Source organism: Ambystoma mexicanum, chromosome 5p, assembly GCF_040938575.1.
Source record: "Ambystoma mexicanum isolate Mex_15411 chromosome 5p, UKY_AmexF1_1, whole genome shotgun sequence".
In the NCBI taxonomy this organism is placed as follows: Eukaryota; Metazoa; Chordata; class Amphibia; order Caudata; family Ambystomatidae; genus Ambystoma; species Ambystoma mexicanum.
The window spans coordinates 319,472,635-319,492,112 of NC_090930.1; positions in this window are offsets into that span (position 1 = coordinate 319,472,635).

Genomic DNA, 19,478 nt, shown 5'->3' on the forward strand with positions numbered 1-19,478 from the left:
AATACATATCAATACCCAACCTTTACCAAACAATTTTAAAAAAGACAAAAAGAGCGTGGAAACTGATACACAAATCGATGTGGTCATACATGACATTTACAAACGACAACTACACAGAAAGATAGTACCTCAGTTATAATGCCAAAATTATTGTTCTGGTAATAAAAAATTAAAAATCGTTCTGGTGTAGAGTCATCAAAAGTAAACTTACACAATATTTACCATCTCCATTGTCTTAGTTAAACCCAGGCAGCGATGTACTTGCAACAAAGAATCTTCTTCACCGGATATTACATGTGTCTTACAAACGTTTTGAATACATAACCTTATCAAATGGTATTTTTTCCAAACTTGCACTCCCTGCATTCTTACTGAATTTTTCCCTTTCGCTCAAGTCCAAAAACCAATTGACCCTTATGGGTTCAGTCGGATGCCTGGGCCTACTGAGTTCGCAACCAACAAAGCAAACCAAGTGACCTTCACTCAGAATGAAAATACATTCTGACTTTGCAACAACATATCTGAATGCATACATGAGAACAGCTACTCCCATACACTTGCAGAACCGCTGTTTCCATCAAACAGTGCAGGTGCCTGCCTCGGTTAACAAGTGCAATGGTGTGTTGTTTTATATGTGTTAGCGGCGATGTGAAAATGAAAGATGGCGGGCACAGCGACAGAATCTGACGCACTTCACGCCGTTCAACATCCAATCAGTGAACGCGCCACATGTCCGCGAACATGACGCTATGGATTAGCCAATCGGTATCTTGTCCGCGGAGCAAACAGGGAAGTGTGTCCGCGGAGCGGACATAGATATCACTCATTTTTTCAGATGTACTTTTTGGTCGTTTTAAAGAAAACTACTGGACGGATTGGCACCAAATTTACAAAAGCATGCTTTCAGGACCAAGCTCCTGCCGCAAATTTGGTGAAAATCCGTCCAGCCGTTTGGGCTGTAGACGTGCGCAAAGTTTTTCCCCCATTCAGTCTATGGGAAAAAAAGACGTTTTGGGACCCCCCCCCCTAAAACTTTCCCCCCCAGACCAAACATCACCAAAATTTGCAAAAAGAACATCACAGTTGCCCATACACTTTTTTTGCAAAGTTTGGTGTGGATTCGTCCAGGAGGAGCGGAGTTATAAGTCGCCCAAAAAGTGTTCTTCCTATGGAAACAGCAACTTAACCATAACTACACGGCCACTACTGTGGCCTTGTAATATAGATGTGTATTATTAGTATAAGTATATGAGAAGAGAAATGGAGAAGTGGGATCCTTTCCGAGGCAAGGAAGAAGATGGCACCATATTTTGAAAGAAGATCAGAGAATACAGAAGTAGGGGCTCCATATAATTAGTGGAGTGAGAAAAAGGGGTGTGGGTAGGGGGCGACAGGGGAGAGGGAGCGAATGACTGGTAGGAATGCTTTAGACAAACTATATTTTGTGTATGGTGTGACATTTTCAGATGTAAGGTTTTTCAACATGGGGGTAATTACGCCTTAGAGTACATGTGTAGTGCATTGCCATTCTATGGGGATACAATTGGGAAATATCTTAAGCAATGGGTACAGTATGAGCAAGGCGACCACGGCAGACAGCACAACGAGAAGGCTAACACGCAGCAGTTCAAGAGAAGGAGAAAGGCGGCAGCAATCGAGAGGGTGGTGAGAAGAGAAGTGAACTTGCCCTTTTGTCCCAGACCCACCTAGCCTTTGTGGAGGAGAGCCTAAGAACATGAACAATAGCACAAGTGTCCTGCAGCAGATATCAACGGCACATGGGGCAAACCTATGCCGATAAGCAGCAGCGAGGGAAGCCCCTGTGCCCATGGCACCGGCCTTGACTCCAAAGAGGCAACAGCTATGCGGTTCATCACAACCAGTGAGCCAAGTGGAGAATCGATAAGAACCGGACTAGGTTGAATGAAAAGCACAAAGTGGCAAGTTTGAACCAAGTTTAGCGAACTTTGAATGAACTGTAAAAGGTATCTAGTCATAACATTGAATGCCAAAGCATCGAATGCCTTACTATCTAAAAAAACGTGTTAAAAGAAAGCATCTAATGCAGTTTTGTTTTAAGATAAAGGGTTTATTTTAATTGTATTGGGGTTTTAAAGGTTAAAAAGGGGGGTTGGTGGGGAGCCCCCCATTAAAAAAAAATTTAAAAAATGCATTTGATGCTTTTTTTCTATGCTTTTTTTAGATGGTAAGGCATTCCATGCTTTGGCATTCGATGCAATGACTATAAACCACTGTAAAAAGGTGGAAGGGGAGACAACAGCTATGCGTTTCATCACAGCCAGTGCAAAGGGAAAGCGGCACCACCTGGGTGCTAATTCGAGAGACTCTGGTCGAGCCCCATAAGAGAGAAACTACAAGTACCGGAAGGTCATAAAGAGGGTCCAGCAAAATCCCTGTACAATTGAAAGACTTTGATCTACAAGCACTTTGAAAGCAAGGGAAGTGAATCCCACATTAAGAGAAAGCAAGGGAAGTGAATCCTGTAACACTTGAGAATAAACTGAAAAGGAAGTCAAGAGGGGTCTGAGCACGACCGAGGGAGATCCAGGGGTGAAGCTATCACCCAAAGTTGATTGAAAATGGAACTTTGATATATTTTTGGAATAGAATATGTAAAGGGTCAGCGGCCCGGGGTGAAATTAGCACCCTGCGTGAAACTGTGATAGACAATTGTGACGGGTCAACACCTAGAAGAAGGGGAACCAGGGGTGATCCTGTCACCCAGCAAACATTGCAAGTGAACTTTCATTTGTTAAAGGAACTTTTGTTTTTGTTATTTGACCACATCAGGCCTCGAAGGCAAGAGACTTTCACAGGAAACAAGACTTGGCCATCGACTGTCCTGAGAACTGCCATTGGAACTGTCGTCTCATGTGGGAGAAGCCCGAGACTGTACTGTGCTCCAAGCTCCCATCTTACCCTGTGTCCAAAACGTGGGGAAGGAAGACTCAAGCTACCGCATCCTGACATATTATTTTGAGAAGACTTCTTTCTTTTCTTGAGAACCAATCCACAACCCCTTTTGTATTAGTTGTGCGGCTTGGCAATAGGTTTCTTAGTATAAGCCCCTTTTATTTTGACACAACGCCAGTGGCCTGCCTTATTTTTCATTCGATGGTCGACGCTTGATCCCCTCTGAGATACAGGTTACGATTAGGCATTTTTCCAGCCTGCATGCAGCATTCATTGTTCAATAAACACCCTTGAACTGTGATCACTTGTGTCTGTCTTACTTTTTGTCACCATGAGTTCCTCACACCGGTCAGTTCATTTTTCTATTTTGTTATTAAAAGGGGATTGCCCAAGGATTCCAAGATGGCCGCCAGACTGTGAGGACGTGCCCCTCAAGTCCTCCGTGCGGATAACAAAAGCAACATTAAGCAATTCCATGCAGAGATGAAAAGTTGGAAATCTAGAGAACTGTAGGGCCCGTGGATGCCCCTGGCTCCCTAACTGTCACTATTATATGGTGATAGATTTGATGGAGCCTAGCGACTGGCAGTGTAGCGGGAGGAGAGATTTCTGTTCTTGGCCATTACGCTTCTGGCCACCGAGACGTCGACATGGAGGGACTGTGCGCAGACCCAGCATAGACCAGGCAGCGTGCAGGGTCCCGGCTGTAGCATCTGTGCCACCGGAGCTGGAGCTCTCTGCGGTGGAGGTTTTCACATGGGCCCGAGACCACAGGGTCTGACGGAGCAGGCGACGACCGATGTAAGTCAGTCATTATAGCCCAGCAACATTGCGGCAGGAGAGAACCGCGAGGATCACCGACTTGCCCCAAGATCCCCCCACAGAACCCTGAGGTGGTTGGGGGAGGAAAATGGAGCCACTGCTGGGTATCTGCCCCGTGCCAGTCGTCACCTGCACAGGGGCCCTGCCGTCCCAGGAGGCTGATTGATGACAGAAGGATTAGCCGCAAAAGACGATACACCGTCAAAGAGGGTGGTAACTGGCAGCGCACAGTGGAGCCTAGTTCGGAGGTACCGGCCCCCCCTTACAGCTTCTATTACAGAATAGCACCAGCGGCAATAACGTGGTTGGTAGCGGATGCAAGGGTGCAATCCACCCCGGACGGAGAGATAAGAGCCGTCGGTGTTGGTCTTCAAGCTACAAATTCGCTGGTAGTATTGAGGAACCCCCTGGACATCGGCAGCTGAAGGTACCTGTTGGCTCCTTCCTTGGGTCCCCGGAGTGGGGCCGCCTGGAGGTGAGGGCGATGATTCCAGCCAGAATACTCCATTGAACATCAGACATGGTAAGCTGACAGCGCGTACCCCAGAGCAATGGCGCTGAGCGTCGGCGCATAGCTAGGAAGAGGGCCCGCAACCCACAACAGAGTGCCCCACCACCGAGACCGCTGAACCACCTCCACCCCATATGGTTGCTTGTGGCAGCAAGTAGCTGATTGCAGAGGTCCGTCGGCCGAAGAGAGGAGTCGAGTCCGCGGTGGGACTCCCCCCCTTTTGATATCCGTCCATGAAGCAGCAGATTGGGGCGGAGGGTGAGGAGGGGGCGCTGGAGACCAGGGGCGCCTGCCACAACAAGTCTGAAGTGCGCAGGGCCCATACTAAACAGCCGGGTAGGAGTCTTCATTGGACCGAGGGGGCAGAAGGTTGCTATAATGGATGTACTGTGCTCCTACGCAGGACACCAGTTACTATAAGGAGGGCCCACAGAGCTACAGGGTCTGTAAGGAACAACATCCAACGTCAGGCTTCCCAAGATCAGGTGGACAGAGTACCAACGGAGTGAGGGAAGGAGCGGGAAGAGCAGTGTTGGACCTCGTTGTTCACAGGTGCGCCGAAGCCCCTCACAGGCGACCAGGATCCCATACGACAGTCTCTGGATAATAGGGCAGTGAACTGTAGCTGGAGAAAGAGAGGAGAAGGGGAGCAGGCCCATTCCAATAAAGTTCAGAGCAAGGACAAGTGACCCATCAGGGAACTGGCGTGAACCAAAATAGTGGAGTTGTGACCTGGGCCTTCCCATGGGGGGTGGAAGAGGTGAAGGCAGTGGTGAAGGAATCAGAGGCACAAGAGAACAAGACCGTTCTTACCCTGATGTCCTGGAGATAACTCCTCTTATCCCGATTGCTACTTACCACCCCCAACAGAAGTAATTCAGATGCCAGGTACCAAAGCGGGATCCGGCCAGTTAAAAACGAGAACACCGGCCAAAACCCAAAGAGGTCAACTAGAAAAGTATTGGAGACAGAGTCGGCGAACGGACAGTGAGTCACCCCCCCCACCTCCAGGACCTACCCGACCACTCAGGGTACTCTACCCTAAGCACAATGGCATCAGACAAGGAACAACTCCTGAATTGTTTGAAGGGAATGGAGGCCAGACTCACAAATACGTTCCACAATCAGTTGGAACAGATGAAAGAGGAACTGAAATCCTCCCTCCAGGAGGTAAGCAGAGAAATGGCGGATCTGGGGGGAAGAGTGTATGTTGTCAAAAATTGGCTGTCAAATGTAGCTGAAGAAACTAAACAGAACAGCATCCTACTGGACCAGCTAGCTAATGCAAACACCAACCTGGAACTAGAGGCTGAAGACCTTGAGAACCGCTCAAGAAAATCTAATATCAGGGTCAAAGGCTTGGCTGAATCGGTCCTAGATAAAGACCACAGAGACACCATGCAACAATGTTTTAGCAGCCTTCTTCCGGACACTCACCCTGAGCTGATCGGGCTCGACCGAATATACTGAGTAAGCCCCAAAAGGAATGACCCCGGAGCAAGGCATAGAGATGTCCTGATAGCATTAATGTCCTACATCCTGAGAGCGACATGGTCCCATAATGATCTTACAATCAACGGCTGTCGCATCCAATTATGCCAAGACCTAGCATTGGTCACCCTACACAAGAGAAGGGTGATGCAACCAATTACGAAACAGATACAATATAGGTGGATGCACCCGTTCGGCTTATCATTCACGTTGGAGGGCAAGCAGAGGAAAATGAACAACTGTGACGAGGGCCGCTCGCTACTAAGACTGGAGGAGGACCAAACCCGCGCTGACGACAGACCTCCGCGCAATGCCACCGGCACAGCGGGTAAACCATGGGACTGGACATCTGAAAGAAAGCAGAAATCGAGGAAAGCAGAAGTGACCAAGGACTTGCAACAGAGCCAAGAATAACTGGTAGGGAAAGAACAGCATGATAATCAACCAACAAAAGTGGTAATAGTCTTGAAACAACTGCTGCGGACTACGCTGCATTGATCTGGAAGGAGGTGTCTGCACGGAGGAAGGAGGACAATACATCTTGGAAGCTGCATCAGGATAAGGTTAGATCCTGGCAGACCAAGGACTGGGGACATTCTAAGGCCCAATGCTAAGAGAGGTTAGACGGGTGGATTCCTCGGAATCCAGGCCACATGTATCCCAAGACAAGGGGTGGGCGGGCGCGGGGGAGGGAGTGGGGTTGGTGGAGGGAGGTCGGTGGAGAAAAGAACAAAGAGACACAGAAGAATATCGAGTCAGAGGTCCAGCGGAAGGGAGGGGTATCGGGTTGGGGACATAGAAGGTCGCAGTACAAGAAGCAGGAAGGAATAAGAATACAATGGCGTAAATCCCGGCGCGATGGAAGAAGTGACTATAATTTCAATTAATGTCCAAGGGCTGAACTCCATGGTTAAACGTAGGGCGATCCTGGGTTGACTAGGAGCGATGCATGCAGGGATAGCACTCCTTCAGGAGACACATCTCCTGCAGAAAGACGAAAAGAGGATGCGCAACAGGTTTTACCTGCAGCAATTCTTCTCCTTAAGCGGGAAAAAATCAAAAGGGGTGGCCATCCTGTGCAGTCTCGACCTGGGGTTACAGAAACAATACGTGTTTAAAGATAAGGAAGGCAGATATGTGGGGGTTAAAAGCACAATCAAGGGGCAGATATACATATTTTTGGCAGTCTATGTATCTAATGAAAGACAAGACCTGTACATAGTTAGACTGCTCCAGAAAGTGGCAGGGTGGTGCGAAGGCTTATAATCATGGGGGGAGACTTCAACTGTGTAATGGACCCAAAGCTCAATAAGAAGCTCCCCCCAACAACGGCAGACCAGGGGAATAGGCAAGCCCTAGGAAAGCTCTTTTGGGATCTGGGGGTGATTGAAACGTGGTGGTTCATCATGGAGGAAAATAGAGAATATATGCATTTCTCGGCAGTGAATGGTGGCTACTCGAGAATAGACATGATTCTAGTCTCTTCCACATTGATCCCTAGCATCACGAACATAGAGATTGGGGTACAGTACATTTCCGACCACGCTCCAGTGTCCATTACAATATAACTAATGAGTGGCGGAAATAGAGCACGCCCCCAGTGGAGACTAAACAAATCAATCTTGAGGGATATTGCCCTCAGAACACACTTGGAAAATACCATAAACAACTATTTCAGAGAGAATGACAACGGGGATGTAGATTGGAGGGTAGTATGGGACGCTGGGAAGGCAGTGGTCCGTGGGGAATTTATTGCTCAAGGGGCACAATTCTATAGGGAGAAAGCTCTTATCACGCATAAACTAGAGGAAGACCTGAGGGAGGCTGAAAAGATACATAAGACCCGTCAAACAACAAAGACACTGCGAGAGCTCAGGAAGATTAGAGCTAAATTAGAGAACCACACAGCAGACAAAACAGCGCAGGCACTACTAAAAACCAGACAATCATACTACACGCACGGGGTGAAGGCAAATAAATTCCTTGCAGCCAAACTACGCAAACAAAGAGTATGCAACAACATTACAGGCCTGAAAGATAGTGTAGGGGTGCTGCATATGGGGGATGAGGAAACATTAGAATTAATGGTCCAATTTCATGAGGGTCTACTATCCAATGAAAACCTAGATAAAGCTAAACAAATAGCCTATATGTCTGCAATTCGGTTGCCACAAATCAATGAACAAGACAAAACTAGGCTAGGGGACCCGATTACAGCCCAAGAAGTTAGCGATGCGATAGCAGCCCTCCCCAGTGGAAAGACCCCAGGTCTAGATGGCTTAGGAAGTGGCTATTATAAATCATTCCACGCACAACTAATAACCCCCCTCACCCGATTATTCAATGTAATTAGAGATAACGGAACAGTATCACACGATAAGGGGAAATCTGTGTAGTAGAAAGGGCATTTGCTCACCGCGGGACCACCCCTGATTGCAATAAAACGCCCCCATACAGGTCCAACTCTGTGCAACAGCCATGAACACAATGGTTGGAGAGATGACACATTGAGCATAAATTTAGCATGTATTAGACAGAAAGCACATTATAAAAGTACAGTACATTTAGCAGCAATTTAGAAATAATGAAAATGCGAGATCACAAATAATTAGAACACAGTTTCATGTTCCATGATCTAATTAGCGCTGGAGGACCCTGGTCCTCTTAACGAACTGCTGCCCATCAACCAGGTGGCTTCCCTCATATCATTTAATCAGCTCTTAGATGACAGCGCTTCAAGGAGCCATAGGGGCAACATCCATCTCCGGGCACACAGCAGTCCACGGAAGAATCCCCCCTGGGTCATGTGTGCATGCATACTTGTACCTTTGTGCTGTCAGTCAGTGTGACGATTATAGAACTTGCTCAGAGCAAAACAAGTTTACCAATGGGAAAACCCAGCTTCCAAAGCGCTCCCTTTTACCCCTCCCTGAGACTCAGAGCTCATCTGCGAAAGTACAGGAATGTCTCTTATCAGTGCGAGCAAGGCCGTGCCATTTCTTCTCATGCGAAAGAGGATTTGTTTACAAAGGCTGGCAGTGCCACAGTTGCAAAGAAAGAGTATTCCAATAGAAGCTGTAAAATTATGCATTGCATTAACCCCCAGTGAGCAAGCTTCACTGGGCCTGCACTCTGCTAGCTAGTGTCTTGATACTACAAGACTGGCTATCTCAGAGCCATAATGCTTTAAGCACTCAAATACAGGTCTCTATTAGCTACTAAACTTGGGCCTCTGCCCTGCCTTTTGCAAGCTATAAATATAACCTTCCACCCCTTTGATGCCTGTACATTAAATGTAGCTCCTCATACTGCTAATGTAGGCACTACTAACACATTACTAATCCATCTATAAAGATCTGTTTCAGCATTTAGCACATACTTTGAATAAGCTATTAGTCTTAGCTGTTAATGCAGACATCTAAGGACCTAATATGTAATATGGTTAGCTCAGCAGGCTAATGCACTGGTGAAAATGCACCTTCCTTTCCACTACAGTCACCCACGATATTAACCTTAAAACCAGAACGGAATCCGACTGATTGCACCAGCTACCGACCCATTGCCCTCCTTAACACAGATGCAAAAGTGTATGCTAAAATATTAGCAAACCGTCTGATGACCGCCTTACCGGGTATAATACACGAAGACCAGGCAGTTTTCATAAGTGGGAGACACACACAAGACAACGTTAGGCGGGCAATAGACGTCATTGATTGGGGTACAAGAATGAATCGGAAACTCTCCATAGCGGCCCTAGATGCCAGGCGTGCCTTTGACAGTGTGAACTGGGATTACCTGAAGTTGGTGCTGGAGGGGTTTGAATGTGAACCTGCCTTCATTAGAATGGTCTTGGCAAATTATCAGTTCCCGTCCACATACTTTCTTGTTAACAGCTATACCTCGAGGCAAATTGACATTAGAAGAGGCACACGCCATGGCTGTCCCCTTTCCCCACTGATTTTCGCAATGGTGATGGAACCATTTGCAACCCACATAAGAAATGACCCAAATATTAAGGGGGTGGTTAGTGGGAAGACCCAACATAAGATTGTGCTCTATGCAGATGATATCATGCTCTATATGACAGATACTAAAAGTACACTACCCAGGATAATAGTGAAACTACAGGGATTTGCAGGGGCATCAGGATTCCCAATACATTACGCAACATCTAAGGCATTAAACATCACAGAGAGGAGGGAGGATTTAATACCTTTGGAGACCCTCTTCCCCCTAAAATAGGAAAAGCAATCCCTGAGCTACCTAGGGGTTCACATCACCAAAACCCTGGGGAACCTATTTAAAGCAAGCATCGTGCGGCTCTGGAAATGCCTTCAAGAGGACTTGCAGAAGTGGAATATCCAGGAACTCTCTTGGTTTGCAAGAATAGCAGCTACGAAAATGACATTATTCCCCAGACTCCTATATGTAATGAGCTCCATCCAGATAGATATTCCACCAAAACTAATTACAGAATTACAGGGTGCAATCTTTAAATTTATATGACAAAATAAGAAACCCTGAATCCAATGTCGAATCATGATGCGTCCAGTGCTACTTGGGGGGCTGGGAGTCCCGGACATAGGGAGGTACATTTTAGCAGCACACCTAACACCAATGCTGAAGTGGGCGGATCAGAACCCCCCGACTGGTTGGAGTAAGATTGAACAAGCACCTACAACGACCCCATTAAAAATCTAACAATTTTTTAAGCTGGGAGCCTGCAAGAATGGGGGAACGCAATTAGAAACCACCAAGCATAGCCTACGAAGCTGGGATCAGGCAGCCCGCAAGGGTAAGATACATAATGGACTAAGCCCACTTTCGCTGCTAGCACATAATACAGACTTTTCCCCTGGACTGCACCCAACATTTTGGGAAGGATGGAGCGAGGCCAAAACACTGATGCTAAGGGACATGTATCAAGAAGGCTCATCGATCTCATTTGAGAAATGCAAACAGAAATTTGGAATAGGAGAAAACCACAGATACAAATACTTGCAATTGCGCTATTGGCTTTCCCATCCAGAGGTAAAGAAGGCTGATCTGCGAACGCCTCTGGGCCTAGAACTTACAATACGAGAGGGTTCATCTACGAAAGGTATCACTCGACTATATAGACTGCTGGACAAGGCACAAGCAGCAGACCCCCTACAATATAAGAAAGACTGGGAAAAAGACACAGGGGAAGAGCTTCTGGAAGAGGAATGGAGCCAAATATGGGCCAGAGTGCATAAACTACCTAAATCGACGTCAATCAAAGAATCTACGTACAAAATCTGCTACGGGTGGTACATGGCCACTAATCGCCTACACAAAATGAATCCTGCATACCCCCCTGAGTACTGGCGTCAATGTGGAGATAGGGGTAATTTATTTCACATGTGGTGTACGTTCCCAAAACTGGTTATATTCTGGAAATAAATTTTAGGGCTCTTCAAGGACATAACAGGATCCGAACTGCCATGGTCCCCAAAGTTAATACTACTAGGTGTGGTGGCAGAAGGTAAATATGCCCCATCAGGGAATAGGGCGGCCCTGATTACAGACCTGCTGACAGCAGCTAGAATGACAATTGCCCAATGTTGGAAGACGACCGAAGGCCCGACCACCCCATGGTGGTGCGTCAAAGTGTGGTGGGTCATGGCGATGGAAAACATTTGCGCCACCCATGCCGGAAATAACCTGAAATTTCTGGCAATATGCGAACCACTCCAGGACTACGTAGGGAAGAGCGAAGCCCATTTCTTCAAACCGCGCCTACTCAAGAATGTACATGTTCGCTAAGAGACATGGAGCACCTGTGCCCAAAAGCCTAGCTCAGAGAATAGAGCTGGAGCGAGATTGAATACTTGTTTAAAATTGGGGGAAAGGGGGGTAGGGGAGGGTGGAGGGACTAAGGGAGAAAAGAAAGTTAATGATAGTAAATTGAAGACTTTACCAATGCCTTTGTTAAAACTGAAAATTGAAACTAATTGTAGTGATATATGATAGTGCAAAGCACAACTGTCACATATTATGGTCTTTACGGAAAATAAAAGTGGTTAAAAAAAAGGGGGCTTGCCCAAGGAAGTACAATAAGATAGTGGGTATAGAGGCGAAAGGGTGGGCCAAAATACAGACTATAATTATCCATCACTGTAAGCGGATCAAAGAAAGAGAGAAGGAAATGGCACAGAGGTTGCAGGCTGAGGAAGCAAACTAGTTCAGAAGAAGTTAGCAAAGATATCAGTTGAAGGAGTGGTTGTGTTAGTGACTTAAATGGACTCACTAGAGCAGGCAGTGGTGTGAGCGAACACAAGAATAGCAGTGTTCTGGCCAGGCGGAGGGCAATGGAATGGTGGGCCACAGTCACAGTACCATCAGTGGTACAAAGGGGGGTCTGCAGCAAGGAAGAGGAGGGTTCAAAGGGGGAAGCTGGGGCAGAGGTGGATTTGGAAGGACAGGGCTGAGAAGGGGATCAGGACCAGTTCAGTGTTGGGGATGCAGAAGAAAAAAAATCATTTTGTGAGGGAGTGCAGGAGCATGATACGGGTGGTATACAATTTGTACACTCTGGTGGTCCTAACACCACAGCAGAAACACTTCTGAGTGCCCCCAATGCCCACATCAATACCATATGTGATACAGCAAGCATATACACAGTTGCCACCTCTATCCCGTCAGTGACAGCTAGCCACCCGGCATCTCAACACAAGCTGCCCCACCATGCCAATCATATGGTGCCCAAATACCCGGTAGCAATGCCATTTCTAATGGGACAGTGACGCAATACGGAGGAGCAAGTGTCATGGAAAGCAACCCTTTCATGTTCCAAGGTACAAATACATATCCTGATTAGAAAAGCCCACAGAAATCTATTGTGTGCCGAGTCCTTTCGATGACTACCCATCCAGACAAGGAACTATTAGTGGGCGCTGAGATAGGAAATATACAATTAACCTTCATGGTTGACGCCGATGCCATTAAATCATGCATTAGTGAAGGAAACGTCCCGATATCAGGTGAAACTCTCGACACGCAAGGCTTCTCCTGGGCTGTGGCAACGGTCACTTTTACAGAAGAAGTACCCATCAAAATAGCAGGAAAAGTGGTGCGTGCACCTTTATTATATTCAGAAACCTCACCAGTAAATGTGTTAGGGCGTGACATCTGGACCAAACTTAATATGATCATCTCCTTTACAGATTGAGGAATAGTATGTGCTACCCCGAGAATGTGTGCTGTGAGAGCCATGATGATAATACATGCCATAGGAGGGGAGGAGGTGGTTTGCGACATTCCTGTTCACCCCGATATGTTTGTGAATGGAATTACAGTCTTCCTTTTTTTTTAAACTTCTCTTTATTTATTTTTTCCAATGATAAATCGAAACATTCCATACACAATCATATGTGCCGTAAGGGATTACAGTCTAACTTAATGCAGTACCTCAGGTCAGAAAAGTGTGTTGGTGGATACCATCTGATTTTATCTTTAGAACCATTGTGTCCCTGGAGCTTGTGGCAGGGACAGTCATTCCATTGGACTTAGAAGGATTGGTGGTGTCAAAGAAGAGGATTGTGGTAATTGGGAATGATTCAGATGGGTGTGAGTGGTGCACCTTATTGTGCATCGAGCCAACAGTGCCCTTGAAAGAAGTAACAGATGCAGAATTGTTTGACGACAGGATTGATGATGGAGAAATAGTGCGAGATAATGGTGTAATGCCATATAGTACAGTGTCCCATGATGATCTTTGTAAAAGCACCCCCTTTCACTGAAAATGACCTCACACAGGTTCCTGGGAGGTTATGGACAATCTTACAGGGAGTGGCACTCGTTTGAATCACACTCAAACAAGGTGCAGTGTTACCCCAGGTGAGAAAATATCCACTGTCCAAAGAAGCAGAGGAGAGGATAAGAGACACCATTTTTGCACCATACCCAATCAAAAAGGCAAAGGGGTCTGTTAGGAGGTGTTTAGACTTACATCATTGTGTTTATACTTACATCATTTCAGCTGCTGCCATGTAACCTAGTTACCAAAGAATCTTTGTTGTTATGATTAAGCAAGGGTTCCAGAGTCGAGCAGCAGAGAGAGGATTGAGAGCAGGAGGACAGCCCACAGCTGGGGGCCTTTCTCTTGGATGAACTAACTAAATAAATCCTCACTAAAGACAAGGATTGCAGTGAAGTGTGGTCATTTACTTATTAACATTGGCGACGAGGACTGGGCCAAGGAGAAAAGGCCCCCAGCAGCAGCAATATTGATTACAGTTTGGATGCAACCGGACGGAGCGGCACACTACAGGTGTAATAGCAGGCGAGAAACACGGCCATTCTCCTGGAGCGGAGTAAACCAGTAAGGTGTATCCTGGAGCGGAGTACGAATTCTGAGGAAGAAGTCAGTGCCTGGGAGTGAAGTGAACCACGAAGGAATCCTGGAGCAGAGCACGAATACTGAGGAGGTTGATTTGTGGTTTGTGATTTGCAACTACGAGAGACTGCGCTGACAACACCAGCAGAGGTCCCACCTGAGGTCACTCACTATTTGGATTGCCATTGCCTTGATTACTCACTGTCTGGCCGTTACACACACGGCTGTGGCTTGCAGTTGTTTATCTTTGAATGGAACCCGGCTGTCAGGTGAACGAATAGTCGACCAAGCGAGCAAGGAATTCTTGGAATGTTGCAGCCTGGGGTCACGTCAGCACGCAAGTAGACTAAGGGACGTGGAAACGTGGCAGCCATTTTTACGTCGTGTCAATAATACGTTTCGAACAAGCGAGACTGTCAAGTACTTTGACACACAGCAACTGGTTGTGCAGTTGGACGCCGGACCTGGAACGGTGGATCACACAGGAATCTACCTGGTGGGTGCACACCTTGAAAAATTAAGTACAGTTGAGTGACATTGTGGCTGTGCAGGGTTTGTTGTCTGGGGGTGACATTCTTTAATTCACAGCATGGCAAATGTCCCAGCCCCAGTTTTCTTCCTTCCTACACCGGGTGAGCCTAGAGTGCGTTGGATAGACTGGAAGGAGGGATTTCAAAAATATGCACTGGCAGCATTTGGACCCAACTTCTCCAATGAGCGCAAAGAGGCGCTCCTATTTCACTGTTTAGGTGCCGCAGGGCAGGAAGTGGTCAAAAAACTACCAGAACCTCCAGACATTCCTGATGGGGGGCCATATGAGAATGGGGGAGAATGTAGTCAGAGCAAATGCTTATGGAGATGTGCCCATAGAAATTTTAGGGTGCTTTAAAGCCGAGCTCCATTTCAAAGACAGGAAGGCGATAGGGACTGTCCATGTGGCCAACAGAGGTGGAGAGCTGTTGTCCTGGAGTGATCAGGCAGAGCTCAAGATAAGACTTGAAGCAAGCCACCCAGAACAGGTGTTGACTGTGGAAGGTGAAAAATCTGGTGGAAAATCGGTCTCGAGCATTGTTATGGAAGGGGCCAGAGGGCAAATGAGTGTCACTAAGTTAGGGTGCTTGAAGGGATTTGTGCACAAAATTTGTTTGAAGAGAGATGCTATTCCCAAAGTTGCCAAGTTGCGGACCATTCCCTTGGCCCTGAGAAAAGATGTAGAGAGTGAATTGAAAAAAATGGAAAGTGAAGGAGTGATAGAGAGAATTGATTCCTCAGAGTGGGTTAGTCCTATTGTAATAGTGAGAAAGGGCAATGGATCTCTGCGGATGTGCATAGACCTTAGACACCTGAATAAAAATGTAGTGGCTGACAAATTTCCTTTACCCAGAATAGATGATTTATTGGCAGGTGTGTCTGGTTCCAAAGTATTTTCTCTTATTGACCACAAGAGGTGCATCATATCGAGTGCATCATATAGAGGTGCATCAAATGTTAATAAGTAAATGACCACACTTCACTGCAATCCTTGTCTTTAGTGAGGATTTATTTAGTTAGTTCATCCAAGAGAAAGGCCCCCAGCTGTGGGCTGTCCTCCTGCTCTCAATCCTCTCTCTGCTGCTCGACTCTGGAACCCTTGCTTAATCATAACAACAAAGATTCTTTGGTAACTAGGTTACATGGCAGCAGCTGAAATGATGTAAGTATAACACAATGATGTAAGTCTAAACACCTCCTAACACCTCCCTTCCTTTTACCAAAATATAAGTGTTTGCCTAAAGTAGATAAACAATTTCATTGAAAATCAAACAGTTCATTATTTACATAGTATCTGATACAACGCTATGTGGAGGAATAAGTAATATGCAGTAAATACCGTGCAGTGCAGTTACAAGGTGTTGTTTACCTTTTTGCAAATTGCTATCCTCTCCTTGTTCCAGACCCCACCTCCTTTAACAAGAACCGAAGATCCCAAATCTTTAACAACTTGTTTGGGCTGGGAAAATATGGATGCGCCTTTGCGCAACTTGGTGGGAAGTTTGATCTTGATCCAATCACCTTCCTCAAGACTGAATTCTCTACAAGCATTTTTCCTGTCATATTGCTCCTTGGATCTTACCCCTGATTCAAATATCTTCTCTCTCACTCCCTCCAGATCTATTCCTACAAATTTTGACCTTCCCATCCAGCCTGGACACATGTGTGAGTTAGGTTTCCTCCCTCTTAATAATTCAAATGGAGATACACCCGTAACACTGTGCGGTGCTAGTCTATATTGGAATGTTCTCTCCATTATGGTCCTGACCCAGTCACCTCCTGTGGCTACCGCAATTCTAAACTACCAGAACCTCCAGACATTCCTGATGGGGGGCCATATGAGAAAACATTAGCAAAATTAGACAAACACTACTGTGTTGAAGAGAATATAATTCTTGAAAGGTACAAATTTGCTACGAGAGCTCAGAAAACTGGAGAGAGTATTGAGGAATTTGTAACTGCTCTCAGAGGTTTAGCCATCAAATGTAGATTTGATCATTGTCGAGATGAGCATGTCAGGGATCAACTCATGATTAAGTGTTCTAACGATAACATCAGGAAGGAGTTATGGAAGGAAAGAAATCCTTCTCTTGATAGAGCAATTGAGATAGCGAAAATGATAGAACACACAGACAAATGTATACAAATGCTTCAGTTGGATAATACATCTCAAGATAAGCCCAAAACAGATGACAATGAAGCTGCCATACACAAGGTTTCGAGAGTGATGCAGAGAGGTGCGGCAACTTCGCGTCCCCCTTGGCAAATGGGTAGGAGACCTGAGGGTCGCCAAGGTCCCTCTACCAGAGCATGGGGACAAGGATCATCTACCAGAGGGTCGCCCAGTGAGAATGTTACATTCAGGGGTGGCAGGGACTCTGGTTATCCTAGAGGTGCATCAACTAGGAGGTGTTTCAGATGTGGGAGTCTATCTCACAAAGCATCTGACAAAGATTGTTATGCAACACACATTGTATGTAATGAATGTGGGGTCAGGGGACACATGGCTAGATGCTGTAGGAATTTTTATACTGCCTCAGGTCAAATACATGAAGTCAATGCAGATCAAGAATTTATATCAATTGATGATGCTGGTAGGGAAGTTATTTTTTCTGTCAATGCCATCGATGGGAAGGTCAGGAAAAAGAAACCATATGCAACTGTGTTAGTTGGAGGGGTGCCAGTATCAATGCTCATGGACAGTGGAGCAGATTATTCTTTGATAAGTGTGCAAGTGTGGAAGGAGAAATTTGGATGTTGAACATTGTGGGAGAATGTAGTCAGAGCAAATGCTTATGGAGATGTGCCCATAGACATTTTAGGGTGCTTTAAAGCCGAGCTCCAATTCAAAGACAGGAAGGCGATAGGGACTGTCCATGTGGCCAACAGAGGTGGAGAGCTGTTGTCCTGGAGTGATCAGGCAGAGCTCAAGATAAGACTTGAAGCAAGCCACCCAGAACAGGTGTTGACTGTGGAAGGTGAAAAATCTGGTGGAAAATCGGTCTCGAGCACTGTTATGGAAGGGGCCAGAGGGCAAATGAGTGTCACTAAGTTAGGGTGCTTGAAGGGATTTGTGCACAAAATTTGTTTGAAGAGAGATGCTATTCCCAAAGTTGCCAAGTTGCGGACCATTCCCTTGGCCCTGAGAAAAGATGTAGAGAGTGAATTGAAAAAAATGGAAAGTGAAGGAGTGATAGAGAGAATTGATTCCTCAGAGTGGGTTAGTCCTATTGTAATAGTGAGAAAGGGCAATGGATCTCTGCGGATATGCATAGACCTTAGACACCTGAATAAAAATGTAGTGGCTGACAAATTTCCTTTACCCAGAATAGATGATTTATTGGCAGGTGTGTCTGGTTCCAAAGTATTTTCTCTTATTGACCTCAAATCTGCATATCACCAAGTAGAATTACACCCTGATTCTAGAGATCTCACAGCGTTCATTACCCCTATTGGCCTTTTCAGATGTATAAGAATGCCATTTGGATTGATTTCAGCAGCTAGTGTATTTCAGAACATCATGTACAGATTACTGGGAGGAGAGAGAGGTGTCATGTGCTACCAGGATGATGTGCTAGTATGTGGGAAAAATGAAGCAGAACATGATAAAAGGTTAGAGAGAGTGTTGAACATATTCAAAGAGGCTGGCCTTACAGTATCGTTAGAGAAATGCATATTTAAAACTGACAAAGTTGAATATCTAGGTCATGAAATTACAGGTGAAGGGATCAAACCCAAAGAAAAGGCCATAGAAGCCATTCGCAAGATGGAAGCACCAAAATCCAAAGCAGACATACTGTCTTTTCTAGGTTTGGTTGAATTTTATGGCAAGTTCGTTAGAGGGTTGTCAAATTTGTCAAGGAATATGAGGATGTTGACTCGTAAAGGTGTTACGTTCAAGTGGAATGAATCATGTGAGGAAGAGATTAAAGATGCCATAGTTAATGCACCCATTTTGAAAACGTTTGAAGAAAGTAGACATTCATTACTATTTGTGGATGCTAGTGACTATGGTATTGGGGCAGTCCTGATGCAGGAAGATCAGGAGGGATTACACACCATAGCATTTGCATCTAGATCTCTCAAAGGACCTGAGAACAGATACTCAGTGGTAGAAAAGGAAGCATTGGCTTGTGTCTGGGGAGTGGAAAAATGGGGCAGAGAATTCACAGTATGTACTGACCATAAACCCCTTATAGGAATATTTACCAAAGGTGGTCTGGAGGGAGACTCCAGACGCATCATGAAGTGGGTGACGTCCGTACAAGGCCTGCAATATGACATGCTTCACGTTAGTGGTGAAATCAACGTAGTTGCTGATGCCCTATCTAGATCAGTAGTGAGAGAAATTGTGTCTGAGGAGTCTTCTCTGACTCGTGAGAAAGGTGTTGAAATATTTCAAGTTCATGAGTCAGTAAAGAAAGAGGAGTGGGACAATGCATGTTCTGAGGATGAATTGTACCAGAGAGTTTTAACATTGGTGACACAGAACAGAATAAGAAATTATCTTGGTGATTTAGGTGGGTTTGCCAAAGTTAAGGAAGAACTCTGGATTGATAAAGGATATTTACATAGGGGACATCAGATGGTTGTACCTATCAAAATGAGAAAATTAATAATTGAGCTAGCTCATGTTGGGCATTTGGGACTGCCTAGAACCAAAGGCTTAGTTAGAGCAGAATTTTGGTGGCCCAATCTTGACAAAGACACTGAAGAAGTGGTCAACAATTGCTGCGATTGCATTGAAGGTAATAAGGGTCTCAGAATTCAGAAAGTACCCATGACTGTTAGGATGCCATCCACGGTTCCCTGGGATGAGGTTGCTTTAGA